The 15,019-nt window shown below is 45.5% G+C and overlaps 1 protein-coding gene across 1 annotated transcript in view; it reads left to right on the forward strand.

Moving 5' to 3' along the window:
• Nucleotides 1–5,813: 5,813 nt before the first annotated feature.
• Nucleotides 5,814–15,019, forward strand: part of Far2 (fatty acyl CoA reductase 2) — a 113,792-nt gene continuing 104,586 nt past the window's right edge. Inside the window, 1 exon segment of the mRNA NM_001427803.1 lies at nt 5,814–6,008. The gene's annotated coding sequence lies outside the window, so the exon portion shown is untranslated.

Genomic DNA, 15,019 nt, shown 5'->3' on the forward strand with positions numbered 1-15,019 from the left:
GTCCCAAGTGAGCAGGGCTCCCTGAGTGTCAACCTGAAGACCTGGGTCCTAGGATAACCTAAAAGAACTAGTTATAAATTCTATCTACCATCAACTGGGGAAGGGCTCCCAAGAGACCTCTGAATCACTGGTGGGCTGGAGCTGAGAGCAAGGACTCCAGTTACAGGCAGGTTCCTTTTTGCCTGGAGAGCTTATCTGCGAACCTTCGAGAGCATGTGTGCATTCCCTCAAACACCAATGTGATGGCAAATGGCTATTCAGCAATGGAGAACTAATACAGTCACCCTGGACAAGAAGTAAAGTACAGTCTTTCCACTGTGAAATGACATTGCATACATAAATCACCAGCTTTCTGGTTGTTAAACACTATAATTTTATGGTTCTATGTAGATAAAAATCAAAGCTGTTCTGTGATAACACCAGCGGAAACTGTGTTTACTGAAACAGAATGCACTAGAGAGTAGGATTCCTGTGGAGCACTGGTTTTCATTCAGATCTTAGGGTGTTGGCAGAGTGATTTTCTGTACGACTTTATGTCTAGAACATGTATTTTCTATCATAAATAAGAAGTCGAGGGAAGAATTACAAAGAAATGTTTACAGGGTTGAACAAAACAGCAAGCCATTGAGCAAAGATGACAGAGAAACCTTGATGGTAGAGATTAGTCCCTACAAAAAACTGTTCTCGGGGTTGGCCAGCAGCAGCATGGGGGTTCGAGATTTGATCTTGCACCATCGTCTTACCAAGCCTCTGTGAAGATGAGTTTGCATTGGAACAAATTGCAGTCATGTGGGGACCCAGAGACATGGCGTCCACTGCACAGGCCAGCATCTTGTTTCTGCCATAAGCTATTGGAGAAGATGGTTTGCATTTCTCTGTTCAGCCCTTCAAACGTAGATTAGGAATCTTAAGCCAATTCTCACAGCAGCTAAGAATTCTCACACAGTGACTGACTGCACTGAGTCTTCTCAAGAAAAGGCCTGCCAATAATCAGGTGTCAATGGAGGAGGGTTTGCAAGGGGAACCTCTTCCTGCTGTGTTATAGTCTAGTAATGGATTCAGAGAGGAAGGTGAAAAGGGGGGAGAGGGGATCATTGCTCCCAGCTAGGAACCTACTTGTTACCCAACAGGCTCCAAGTGTTCACTCTGATGACAGTCTGGGCTAAACTAAAGGGTAACAAAGCAAACCTACAATTGTGAATCTGGGAAAAGGGGCGTTTAGGGATCAGAAGGAGGAGGGTGGAAGCAGTGGGAGGGAAATAGGAGGGAGTGGGGACAGAATTCTCAAAAATTGTCAAAAACAAAACAAAACAAATCAGTAAAAAAATAGGTAAAAATTAGTGAACCGTTCAGCTCCCTTTAAAAAAAAATCTAGTTCTGCCCATTTGCCTGCAAAACTCATGATGTCCTCGTTCTTCATAGTGGAACAGTACTCCACTGTGTAAATGAACCACATTTTCTGTATCCACTCTTCTGTTGTGGGACATCTGGGTTGTTTCCAGCTTCTGGCTATCACAGGTAACTCAGACCCAAAAGGATATACATAGTATGCACTCACTAATAAGTGGATGCTAGGGGGGAAAAAGTACAGAATACCTAGGATACAATTCACAGAACTAGAAGAAGGTTAACAAGTAGAAAGGCCCAAGTGAGGATGCCTCAATTCCACTGGGAAGGAAGAAGAAAACCATCACAGGAGGCAGAGGGAGGGAGGGAACTGGGTGGGAGGGGGGAAGGAAAAAGGGGATGTGATCAGGTACAGGGTGTGTGTGGGGGTGGGGGAGACAGGAGAGAAGCCCTGAGGGCTAGCAGAATGAATGGAAATATGCAACCTTAAGGGATGAAGGTGGGGCGCCCAGTAGAAAGTGCCAGAGACCTGAGAGGTGAGAGACTCTCAGGACTCAAAGGGAGGGACCTTAGATGAAATACCCAACACTGGGTAGAGGGAACTTGTAGAGTTCACCTCCAGTAGAAAGATAGGGCACCAAGTGGTGGGATGGGGTTGCAGTTCCACAGTAAAAAATCCTGACCCAGAATTGTTCCTGACCCAAAAGAACTGCAGGGACAAAAATGGAGAAGGGACTGAAGGAAAGGTGGTTCATAGACCCGCCCAATTTGAGATCCACCTCACAGGGAGGCTCCAATGCCAGATACCATTACTGATGCTACGGAGTGCTTACAGATAGGAGCCTAGCATGGTAGTCCTCTGAGAGGCCCAGCAAGCAGTTGAGACACCCAAGCATTGGACTGAAGTTGGGGACCCCTGTGGTTGAAATAGGGAAAGGCTGGAAGAAGCTGAGGAGGAGGGCAACGACCTAGGAAGACCAGCAATTTCAACTAACCTGAACCCCGAGATCTCTCAGACACTCAGCCACCAACCAGGCAGCATACACTAACTGGTCCCCGACACATATACAACAGAGGACTGTCTGCTCTGGCCTCAGTGGAAGAAGATGTGTCTAACCCTCGAGAGACTTTATGCCTCAGTAGGTGGGGAAGCCAGAGAGTGGTGGGGACATCTTCCTAGAGACAGGGGGGAGGGAGAACTGGAAGTGAGGTAACAACTGGACTGCAAAAAAATAAAAGTAGTTTTAAAAGTTAATCATGTAATTGTACCACAGCAAAGTTACAGGTATTAATTTCCTGGGACTGATAAAAGTGCGAATGGCTTAAGCTACAGAATTTACTCTCTCACATTTCTGGATCTTCCAGAGCCACACTACCTTTAGAAGCTGTTAGGATGGTTTTTTGTTCGTTTGGTTTTAGTTCTTTCAGTTTCTGGCCGCCATGTGCTTTTCTTGGACTCTTTGGGATCCATGTCTAACCTCCCCTAGCCTTTCTGCTATGTGCTGATTGGCCATTTGTCTTGGAGTCTCCCTATGTAGCTCAGGATGGTTCCACTGCAGAATCTCTCGCCACCTGGGCAGAGCCCCCATCTCAAGTCAGTCAAACGCCCAAGCTCCTTGCATCGCGAGACCATATGCTTTTTCTTATGCCTCCATTCTGCCCACCAGCTGGAATGTGTTTACATCCTTCTCAGGTAACATATTGAAGCCTTACCCACCCCCAGCACTCCAAAACATGGCCTTCTTTACAACAAGCTTGTTGCAGATGACGTCACTTAAATTAAATGAAGACACTGGGGTGAGATGTAATTCATCATGACCTATAAGGGAAGTGGGGATGCAGACCGGGGCACACAGAAAGTGACACATGAAGACATATAGACTGGCTATGGCGGCCAGGTTTGGTGTCAACTAGATTACTTCTGGAATAATCCAAAATTCATGTAGCTGGGCACACTTGTGAGGGATTGGTCTTGGTTGGATCATTTGAGCTGGGAAGACCCACCCCAAACCTTCTAGTGTCGGCTCACATAAAAGGCATAAAAGAAGAAAGCATTTTTGCCTTTTCCTGCTTGCCCTCTTGCTGGCAAGCTCATCTATCTTGAGGCTAGGGCATTCCTTCACTGGTATTCCTTCACCTACTTCTTCAGGATTACAACATAGACTTAAAAACAGCAGCGCCCCAGGAATCCTTGGGATTCTAGAACCAGATTGACACTGCTGAGACATCCAGCTTCATGGGCTGAACCAGACTTTTGGCCCTTCCATCAGGAGATAGCCATTATTAGCCTAGCCAGACCATATCCTGTAAGCTACTCTAATACACTGTGTCTGTGTCTCTATTTGAATGCCTCCTTTCCCTCTCTCTCTCTCTCTCTCTCTCTCTCTCTCTCTTTCTCTCTCTCTCTCTCTCTCTCTCTCTCTCTCCCTCTCCCTCTCTGCTCTGTTCCAGAGAATCCTAACACATGGCTTTATATTTCTGCACCCCAATACTACCAGAGATTGCCAGGAGACTACCAGAAGTACTCAAGAAATCTCTCCTTCACACCCAATAAGGAGTCAACCCTGCAGACATCTGACCTTAGCCTTGGAGCCTACAAAGTGACAAAAGGATGCTTTCTCTGTCGTAAGCCTCCCAGCTTCCATACATTGCAGAAGTGGTTCTTGCAGACTAACCCACCGTATACATGAATGACGTTCACATGATGATATTTAAATTAATAATGTTGTATTCACCTATGGGGTACTCCTCAGAAAGTGAGCCTCTTAACTTCCTACTTTACAAACAACCGTAACTAGCAATTAACTCTCCATATATTTCTCATTTCGTGCATTCTTTTGGATGTGTCCTAATAAATAGGAATCTTTTATCAAAGGGTTTCAAAAAAAATAAAAGAGGAAATGTGTTGCTAAATTTCTTTCCAAAAGAAATTGTGACCCTTGTGTTTTAGCTATGTGACTGGGGATTTTTGCATTTTGTATGTATTTTACAACACTCAGGGTTGAGTCTGGGGCCTCATTGTGGTCAGCAAGGGCCTCATCTTCCAAAACATTCTCAGTTCTTTTCTTAATTTTTAAGATGGGATCTTCACATTTTTAACCAGGCTGCCCTTGAACTCTCCGGGTAGCCCAGGGAGTCCTTGAACTTGCCACCCTCCTGGCCCAGCATACGGAAGAGCTGCGTTGCAAGTGACAGATTTCCACACTTTGTGATCCACATCGTTTTCCTGGATCATTTCAAGTACACTCACAGAATTTGGGTCTGAAGACACATTCCAATATGTTCTTAAGTGAGGGATGTGTACGTGCATGCATGAGTGCCTCTGTGTGTGTGTGTGTGTGTGTGTGTGTGTGTGTGTGTGTGTGCGTGCGCGCGCGCGCGCGCGCGCGTGCGTGTGCTTAACTGCATGTTTGTCTGGTCCAGTTCATTTCTCTTGCTTTTACACAGCTACCTATGCAAAACTGCCACTATCTCTGGGCTACACTTCCCTTAACATTCGTAATTAAATGGAGTCCAGAAGCACTGAATTCAAGAGAAGTGTGAACTTTTTTAATGGATGGAGTTGCTTGTTTCATTAATTTCAACTTTTCATGATTCAAAGTTGGCGTCTTTAAGTGCATGCCACCTGTCATAATGAGGATTAGAGTAATTTGGGGACTATATTCCTTCCTATTTTCCTTAACTGACTGTAAATTCCGAAGACTACTTTGCACATTGTGCAGAGAACTGGGGTGGGCATTGGTCATTTTTCCTCTCTTTCTGGTTGAGGAGGAAATTCTGCTCTCTTGCCTGTCCATCACTCTGACTTCCTGAACAGCTTCGGGGTGTCTGTCTAAAATTTATCAATAACTGGATATAAATAAAATAAAATTGTTAAAGCTACTGAGAGAAGAAAGAAAGCATTTTCTGGGGGAAGTCCCAGAGACTGCCTGTGCCTGTTTCTCCCACAGCCTACCATCCATGGTTCCTGCCCACCAAATAGCAAGAATCAGGTTTCTGCTCTCCGAACCCCAAACCTCCCTCTTGCCTGTCTCCCCCACCCCACCCCACTCCACCCGCCACACACACACGCGCACACACACACACACACACCTGCCACCGCTTGGCTGTTTAAAAGCTCTTGAACTGGCCGATCCCTGCAGGGCTCCTCGGCAGCCTCCATTCACCTGGTGTGTGGTGCGGAAGAGCTGGATAAATAGGATCTGGAGTGCATTTTGCCAGTGAGATAGGAAGTGATCGCTCGTGCAATGAATCAAATCAGACTCCCCTCCACCTCCTACACCCCTCCTTTCTTTGCTTTTCCAGACAGGGCGCCATCCCAGCTAACTTTCCCCTCACCCAACAATGCACACACCAAGGGGAAACCCATCCGAAGCCCAGGGGATGCCATCCTTGGGGCCTGTGCGCCCGGAACCCCCCTCCCCCGCACTTCTCCCTCCCCCGGCAGAGGCCTCCGCTGGGCGCCCAGCAGCGACCAGGAAGGTCGGCGGGAGGGTGTGCTCCTCCCGCCCCACACCCAGTCTCTGAGCCGGATATATAGAGTCACGTTTGGGAGCCGGGAGAGCAGAGGCGCGGTTCTGAACACGCTAGCTCAAGAGCCTCCATCATCTCCGGGAGGGCCGTGATCACCAACCCGCAAGTCACCCGCACTGAAGCACCAGGTACCACAACGAAGAGCGGTCGGGGAGGGCAGGAGGTTGGGCTGGGGGACCTGCGGACTGTGGTTGCAAGACTGGCGGACGCCCAAAAGAGAAGCGGTGGCCACTCACAGTCCTCCAGGGTACTGTAGGCTCTAGGTATCTCGGAGTCTGCCAGGTGAGATGCACAGCCATTGGAAAACCACCGGGAAGGGCTGAGCAAGGTGAACATGAGGACCTCTCAGTAGTGACTGGGGACTAAGGGACAGCGGCGTCTGACTGGTCCCACCCAACCTTCCTGGTCCAGTGACTACTCCTAGAGACAGCATATATTTCCAGGCCACACGCGCCATGGTCCCTTTTCATGTCCTCCCTTACCCCTGGCCCACCCCAGGCTGTGAGCATTCAGACCCTCACACGGTTCTGATTCTTCAGGGTCACAGTCCCCAGGCTGAAATGGGCTTCGGTGACCAAATAGGTCTGTCCCTGGTCAGAAGTTTCTGACTTCACCCAGTGACTTGGGCACCATGGAGAGAACAAGGTGGCAGGTGGCAGGACCTCCAGCTGGGACAAGTGGGTTAAGGAAGGCCGCTCACACACCCCCAGCTGGTGACATTACCCCCAAGCAATTGCAGTCAATACAGTATATGCCCAACCTAAGAATGCCTTCCCCGTGCCAGGCTCCTGACCCCAGTCTCCTTCCTGTCTCCTTTTGGGGTAAGATTGTGAACAATTTTTTTTTGTCTTCCATACATTACTTACCCCCACGGTTTAGCTATTGTGATTATTATCTCTTCATCTGCAAGACTCTGGCTACCCTTTGAATCGCGCCAAGTGCTCCACTGTTTGTGAGCAAGGAACCAAGTGAGCAGGAAATTCAATAGGGTTGTGCGTTTCTGCTTGTTTGAGGCCATACCCAGAGTTTGACATTGCACATGGAAACGGTAAGACTCGGCCAGTAGCTCCACAGTTTGTCTCTCTGCATCTCCATTTATGCGATCTGGAGATTTGACTCGGGGCCATAGTTACTCTAAGTGGTAAAATAGGGCAAAGAAATTAAATAAAATTTAAGGCAGCTTACAAACGGCAAAGGTACTCATTTCAGCAAACTTCACGTCTTGGGCTTTGGAGGTGCCTAGAAAGAACCAAGACGGTTCTCCTGGCCAAATTTCAAGGACAGTGATTTCATTCATAGTGTTTCTGAAGACCTGTGTCTTTGCCTTACTCTTAATTTCCCTTATTCTAAGGGCATCTTTCACTCCTATCTTAAGGGACACACACACACACACACACACACACACACACACACACACACACACACACACACACACTCCAAATGGTAATATTAAGTTGCAATTGTCAGAAAGAAGTAGTCCATGGTGTGCTGGTCAGCATCAACACCCTGGGGGTGGGCAGTATGGAGGGGGGCAATAAGTGTCAGTAAACTCCCCCAAGGAATCAAAACGTGACTCAGTTTCTGAAGAGGGACTGCTTTAGAGGGGCTGAGGAGCCAATAGCTTGTCTGCGTGTATCACTTTGGTTTATCAAGACTATAGACATCTTGGGGACCGCAGAGATGGTTCCAGGGTTAGGAGCATTTGATGCTTGTCTTAGGGTTACTGTTGCTATGAAGAGACACATGACCACAGCATCTCCTATAAAGGAAAACATTTAATTGGGGCTGGCTTAATAGGTTCAGAGGTTTCATCCATTATGGTCATGGCAGGAAAATGGCAGTGTGCAGGTAGACACAGTGCTGGAGAAGGAACCAGGAGTTTGAAAGCTGGCAGTAGGAAGAGAGTGAGACCGAGACTGGCTTGAGCATTTGAAACCCAAAGCTCACCCTAAGGAATATACTTCCTCCAAGGCCGTACCTCCCAATCCCACTCCCTAAGCATTCAAATATGAGTCTCTGAGAGCCATTCTTACTCAACCACCGCACTGCTGTGGCACAGGACCTGCGTTTTCAGTTCCTAGCACTTATGTGGTGACACCCACAAAACTCCAGTTCTGGGATATGCCCTCCTCTGCCCTGTATTATCGCCAGTATACATACATGCATGCAGGCAACATACTCACGCACATAAGAGAATTTAAATAAATGAAAATGAAGTAGTTTTTAAAAATAAAAAGAATACAGATACCCTGACCATGTCAATTTCCTTCTATGCTCTTGATGATCCATGTTATACTTCCTTCTGCCAGCATTTGGTCTGCCATAAGAATTCGTGTTTCACTTCATTCATTCATTCATTCATTCATTCATTTTCGATAGGGTCTCATGTAGTCCAGGCTGGCCTTGAACTTGCTATGTAGCTGAGAATGACCTTGAACATGCATAGCTTTCTTGCTCCTACTTCTGGAGTGCTGACATTAACGGCATGCATCACCATGCCCAGTTTATGCAGTGCTGAGTGTGAACTCGGGGTTTCTGTGGACTAGGCAAGCTCGCTCTTAGCTGAGCTACATCCCAGGCCCAAAAGGTTTGGCAAGTAACATTGCAAGAGGACGACCATACCAGAGACCACCAGACTGCTTGCTCCTGCCAGTGTACCCCGATGCTGGGGCTCTGTGCAAACATTTACTACTAGTGAGCATGCACTCTGGTGGTGCCCATTCTGAGTATCTGGTAAAATATATGGAATGTGAAGCACACTTTCAGAAGGGCCACAGCTTTCTGATATGCAAACATCCAGCATCTGGATACATTTCACACATTCAGTCCTCATGGGACCAGCTTTGCAAAACAAAGACTCAAGAATTGAGCTGGGCCTCACATCAACAATCTCAAGTAACTTTCTAGATGTCTATGAACAGCAGGAAACATGACGAGCTAACCTCGGAGCCAGTCACTGCGATCTTGGTGAGAGGCTTTACGTCATCATTTCACACTGGGTTCTCATTATTCCCTGACAGCAAATTGGCAGCCCATTCTAGAGCTTACTGAGTAGTGGGGTTTCGTCACATCGACGCTAATTGGAGCTAGTTCCCTGTAAGGATTAATGTTACCCTGTCATTTGCCCAAGGACAGATAACTTCCTGTAATACTGAGGGCCTGTGATGCTTGTGAGATAGCAAGTCATGTGCTTGTACTTCAATAAACAAAGTTGGTTGCCTCAACTGTTCAGGATGTGTTTGATCACATGCAGATGCACAGGCAGCAGGTATGTCAGAGTACATGCTTACCCCCTGACTGGAAGAAGGCAGGAAATACAATAGCCTTGTGGTGTCTGCCTTTCTGAGCACCCAACTGATCTAAAATCAAGGCCATTTTCTGGGAATCCCAGGTATGGACCTCTCCAGTGTTCCTCTTCCTGGCCAGTGCTAAATAAAGCTCACTTTAATCGGATAATTGTGAACGTGGCCCTGCTCATCCCTTACCAAGTCGTCCTCTAACTCTAGTGCTCACTAAGGAGGAGCTGAGGAAATGCCTCCCTTCTCTCTGATGTGGGACTCTTCCCTTTCTTCCACAGAGCTTCCTTAAGCTTTGGGTCTGCTTTAGTGGAGACCATTGAAGGCTTTTCAGCCAGAGGCTCTACTAATCTATATTTTAAATAAGTAAATCTGTACAAAGCCAATAAGGAGAGGGGACTGGAGGAACGAAGGATTAGAATCACAGAGAATTCAGGGCAGAAGTGCTGTGAGAAAAAGACAGACATAGCAAGGACTTGCTGAGCCTTGAGTACCATTTACAAGTCTGATGGGGCCCAGGGTTAGTGGACTCAATAGGGAGGGGAGACGGCTGGAAGAAGCTTGGGATATTCGCTTCTGCAGAGAGTGCTGAGTTTTTAAAAGATTTTTATTTGTGGATTTTGTCTTTAATTGTGTGTGAGAGTGTGAGGTATAGATAGTGGTGTAGTGTCAGTGGAAGCCAGAGTGTGAGATGCTGCAGAGCTGGGATTGCCGGTGATTGAGTTGCCCTGTATGGGCGCTGAGGCCCAAACTTTGCAAGACCAGTCCTTACACCTCGACTGAACCTTCTCTCCAGCACTGCTGATTGCTTAAATCCACAGCAATGGGCCTGCTGCCCCTTCACTTACAGAACCCAGAATAAGAAGAAAAGAAAAGAAAAGCAGTGCTGAAGGGATTCTGACTGAGCCGATAGGGGATAAGAAAGGAAAAAGGAAAAGTTTATATTTCAGGCTCTTCTGCTGTCTAAATTATTTTTAAATCCACACTTGCATTTTTATCTTTTTTAAAGGTTATCACCATGACAGATATAGCTTCTATTTTTCTCGTTGAGCTTAGATGGGATGTGGTATAATTTCCTAAAATGGCAAAAACTAGGGAAGACAGGACTGAGCCTCATCAAAGGGTTTGTTCTAAAATGCAGCTCACTCCCTCTCTCCAATCTCTTCTCCTCCTTACTCTCAGGGGCCATGCACCCCAGACAGTCATTTGTGGGACAGTAGTTTCTTGGAATATTAGCAGTTAAGTGAAGGGAAGGGACAAAAGAAAAAGCTTTGATGATCATATAACTCTGAAAAATGCTTAACTTAACCCAGTTAAGCAGTTTTATTACAGGAATCCTCAGAGCCCACAAAATACTAATGAAGACTGAGAGTCATCAAAGATGAAACATGTCTCCTGTGACATTTCCTAAACCTATGACCTTCAAACGTCTCTGGTGGAACATCTAACAGAGTCAGCATTTGATAAATCACTGTGTTGGAAACCCTGTGGGAAGCACTGTCCTATATTAGCAGACTTAGCCTTTAACATCCAGCGCTCTCTGTTAACTGTTAGCTGCTCTCCCCCCTTCAAGGTGTCTTCTTTCCGCAAAGCAGAGGCGCTGGATCTGCTCGGCGAAATGGAAATGAAAACGCTTCCACATCCATGAGCAGTACCTGCAGCCTGGTTGAAAGGAAACTGTGTTCTTCTTGTTTGTTTTCAGAATCAGCTTTTCCTGATGAGGCTCTGCCAGGCCTTGCTGAGGTTCAGTGAGTTGGTAATGGTAGGTGAGGGTTTTAGGAGTGGAGGAAAGTTCTCAGGCAGAGCCTTCGTTTCTCTTATTCATATTTTCATCTTCCGGGCCATCACCTCAGACTTAAAATCTGCCAGATTGACATGGTGTGGGCATTTAGGCAACAGTGGTTTTTGAGCCTTATACATCCTTTCCTTGTTGTACTGATGGTGGATGCAGGTAGACGTGCAGTGTGTGGCGGCAGAACCTTGCAGGGGTGACAGTTCTTCAGAGGTCTGTGCAGAATCAGATCCTCTGCTTTCTTCTGCTCGAAATTCAGTCCCAAGTACTAGCCAATGATGGCCTGGGGGACAAATTTGGCTTCTGGCTTTGTATATCTTTCAAACTGGAAATGGTTCTTACATTTTTTGGAAGTTAAAAATAATCAAGAGCACTATTCTGTGACATAGCTAAATTACATGATGTTTAGCTGTTGGTGTCTATAAGGTTTTAGGAGAAACTATCTCACCCTAACCTTAAACTATCCATGGCTTCTCTAGAGTTACAGCTAGTAAATATGACTGCCAAAGCCTAAGAGATTCACTTCCAGCCCCTCAGCTCCTACACTGGCTGGCCAGGTGAGTTTAATGCCAGCCACTTTGTATCCATTTGTTTTGTGCATCAAGAGGTAGAAAACCAGGTAGGTAAATTGACTTCCTAATTTGGCTCCTCAGCCAGCCATTCTCTATGGATGACCAGTGTAATTAACGGCCGTGTGCCTTGTGAAGAACCCATCAACCTGAGGAGACAGCTTTTAAGCTACTCAAACACTTAAATCCACCCATGACAAATGTGATACAGGCTAGGGATGCCACTCAGCTCAATGGTAGAACACTTGCCTAGTTTGTGTGAGGCCCCAGGTTAGATATCACTCCCTGCCCCACTGAGGGGATGGGACAACATTGGATAAATATAGTTACAACCTCAGGTGATGGAGGAAGCCAATACTGACAATGTTGCTGAAGTCCTTCCTTTGAGCATAGATTTCCCAGGAGTACTCTTTCTAGACTTTCATTCCAGCAATGGGTAAAGTCTCTTCTTAGTTACATTTTTCCGTGTTAAGAGTAGTAATTTGGGGATGACAGAAAAATGTTTCTGGTGGAGCGAGTGGAAGGATTACAAAGTAGCCAACATAACTTGGGCAAGGAACTTTGAGAGCCAAGGTCACATAATAGCATGTAAGATCAGAAAGTAAAGTTCTCAAGCTTAGTGCTTAGACAGCTGGTGGCTACCACAAACTCTGCCTAGCCAGCAGGCTTTGTGGGACGCATTCACCTGGAAACCAGGCTGTCGTTCTGCACCCATTACAACACTCTACCAAAGAAGAGAGACGGGCTTTAAACCGGAAGTCAGTTTCAGATGCGGTCTTTCCCCCATACTTGTCCCACTTCACTTTGTTCCTAGAGTTGAGAGGATCAAAGCACAGGTCCTTGTGTTCTAACAAGAGAGGCTTGGCCACCCATCTTCAATATGCCCACAAAAGAGACAGTAGTGAAAAATGGAGAAATAAAATGTGTTCAATGTGGCTGAGCTAGGAAGAGAAACAAGGGAAGTTAAGAAGTGCCTCTAAGTCCCTGGCTTGAAGCTTAGGTTTAAAACGGAAGATAGGAAGTGTAGCTAAGAGGGCAGCAACAAAGATGGGCCCCACCCATCCTCATTGTCCCAGCTCCAGTCTCTCCCAGAAGGTGATGGTCTGACAAGTTAAAGGAACCCTGGGAAGTCTTTTCTTGGGAGTCAAGTTCCTCTTCTGGCTGGAACCAGACTTCAGCCTTTCCTTCACCCAGCATGAGATTCCTAGGGAAATTCCAATTTCTTGGAGACCATTGTTCCTATAGTCTGATAGCCAAAGGGAGAGGCACCAATGTCTGCTTAGGATATCCGCTCCCTACCAGGGCAGTTATAATTCTGCACCTGAACCAGAGCAAAAAAAGGTAACATAGTTCTTTGTGCAGCCAACAAGGTAACTAAGTAATGAACAAACTAGTCCTGCCATAATTGTCAGGCATGGAGGGTCACAGCAGTACAGTTTCAGTCATGGTTTACGGAAGGTCCTACTAGATCTTTTACCCTTAACCTTAGTAGAGCAAAACTATTTTCAAGCCATACAATGGGTCCCTTATGGCTTTTGGACTTAATGTTTTAGTTTTTTGTTTTTTTTTTTTCAGAAATAAGTTTTATTATATTATTCTTTCAACTTTTTCATTTTTGAGATTATATTTTATATACATATCATATAATTGTATATTATATACATTGGTTAAATAAATATAATTTTGAGATTATATAATTTCTTCCCTTTCCTCCCTCCAAACCCTCCCATATGCCATTTTTTATTTTTTCTCAAAATTATCACCTGTTTTCATTAATTGTTGTTGCATATTCTTGTTCTCTCTCTCTCTCTCTCTCTCTCTCTCTCTCTCTGTCCTAAATGCATGAATTCAACCTGCTCAGTCTATATAATATTACTTTTATATATCTTTTCAGGGGTGAGCATTTGGTTTTGGTTAGCCAAAACTTCCTTGGGGTATTCTCCCATTCTCAGCACGCCTTAGTTGCCTGTAGTTATTTTGAGTTCTCATGATCTTCCACTATTAACATATCTAAGGGTGACCTCAGTGCTTAGTTCATGTTTAGAGAGTCAAGTCATGTTGGTGAGAGTTTATAGGTATGAGCTTCTGACATTTCTAGGAGACACAATCTCAGTGAGCTGGACCTGACTGGAAGCCTCTTTCCCGAGGACTAGATTTCATGGTGCAAAAAGACACCATGCAATATACATTAATATACATAATACATTAGTGGAAACTGATATCTCTTTAATTTATTTTAAGATCTGCTTTTCAAGAGGGTACTCATGCTTGGTACTGGAAACCTAGCCAACTACTCAGAACTACTGAAGTCTTGGATCTGGGAGGAGAATCCACCGCCGCCACTTTACTAAACCAGAACAATCCCTAACTACATTCTAAACATCTGTCCTTGTTCTCACAGATAAATGTGGTCCTGTCTCTCATGAAGGACACTGTTCTGTTTTTATGACATTTTAACTTCCCTGACTTCTCCAGAGATGGTCTCTAATATCGTACAGCAAAGTCCTGAAGATGGGAAGAGCTGGCAAGGAATTCCTGGGGATTTGTTGTGGGAAAGCAAAAAATATCTACTTATCCTCAGTAGAGCCATTGTTAGGCCAGTAACTTCACTGGAGAAAAACAGGACAACCGCAGGTGGCAAAGCAAATACTCTTGAGAGCCAAAGGACCAGACAAAGCCATTGTAGAAATGTCCTGAATTCTAGGTCATCTTCCTTAATGATACATGGTTCATGAGAGGGCACACTCCACAAAAGTCAGCACAAGACCAGGTGTATTGAGGTCAGGATGCTTGGAAACGAGGAAGATCGTTAAATTATGTGTCTGGCTTCAATGTACTTAAAACTACTTATGTGCTTGAGGGAAAGTAAAGCCATCAACCCATGACAATACAGTCAAGAAAACCTGGTGGCTTAAATGTATTAATTCCCCTCAACAGAAATGGGTACCTTTGCTGTTGCTGCTGCTTTTGCTGCCATTGCTGATGTTGCTGTTGTTGCTGTTGCTGCTGCTGTTGTTGCTGTTTCTGTTACTGCTGTTGCTGCTGTTGCTATTGCTGTTGTTGTTGCTGTTGCTATGGTTGCTATTGCTTTGCTGCTGCTGCTGCTGTTGTTGCTGTTGTTGTTGCTGCTGTTGTTGATGCTGTTGTTACTGTTGCTGTTGTTGCTGTTGATATTTCTGCTGTTACTATTGTTGCTGTTGTTGTTGCTATTGCTGTTGCTGCTGCTGCTGGTATTACTACTGCTGTTGCTGTTGTTATTGCTGTTGCTGCTGTTGTTGTTGCTGTTGTTGCTATTTCTGTTGTTGCTGTCATTGCTGCTGTTATTGATGCTGTTGTTGCTGCTGTTGTTGCTGTTGTTAATGCTGTTGTTGCTTTGCTGTTGTTGCTGTCATTGCTGCTATTATTGATGCTGTTGTTGCTGGTGTTTTGCTGTTTTTGTTGTTGCTGTTGTTATTGCTGCTGCTGTTTTGCTGTTTTTGTTG

Source organism: Rattus norvegicus, chromosome 4 (assembly GCF_036323735.1).
Source record: "Rattus norvegicus strain BN/NHsdMcwi chromosome 4, GRCr8, whole genome shotgun sequence".
NCBI lineage: Eukaryota > Metazoa > Chordata > Mammalia > Rodentia > Muridae > Rattus > Rattus norvegicus.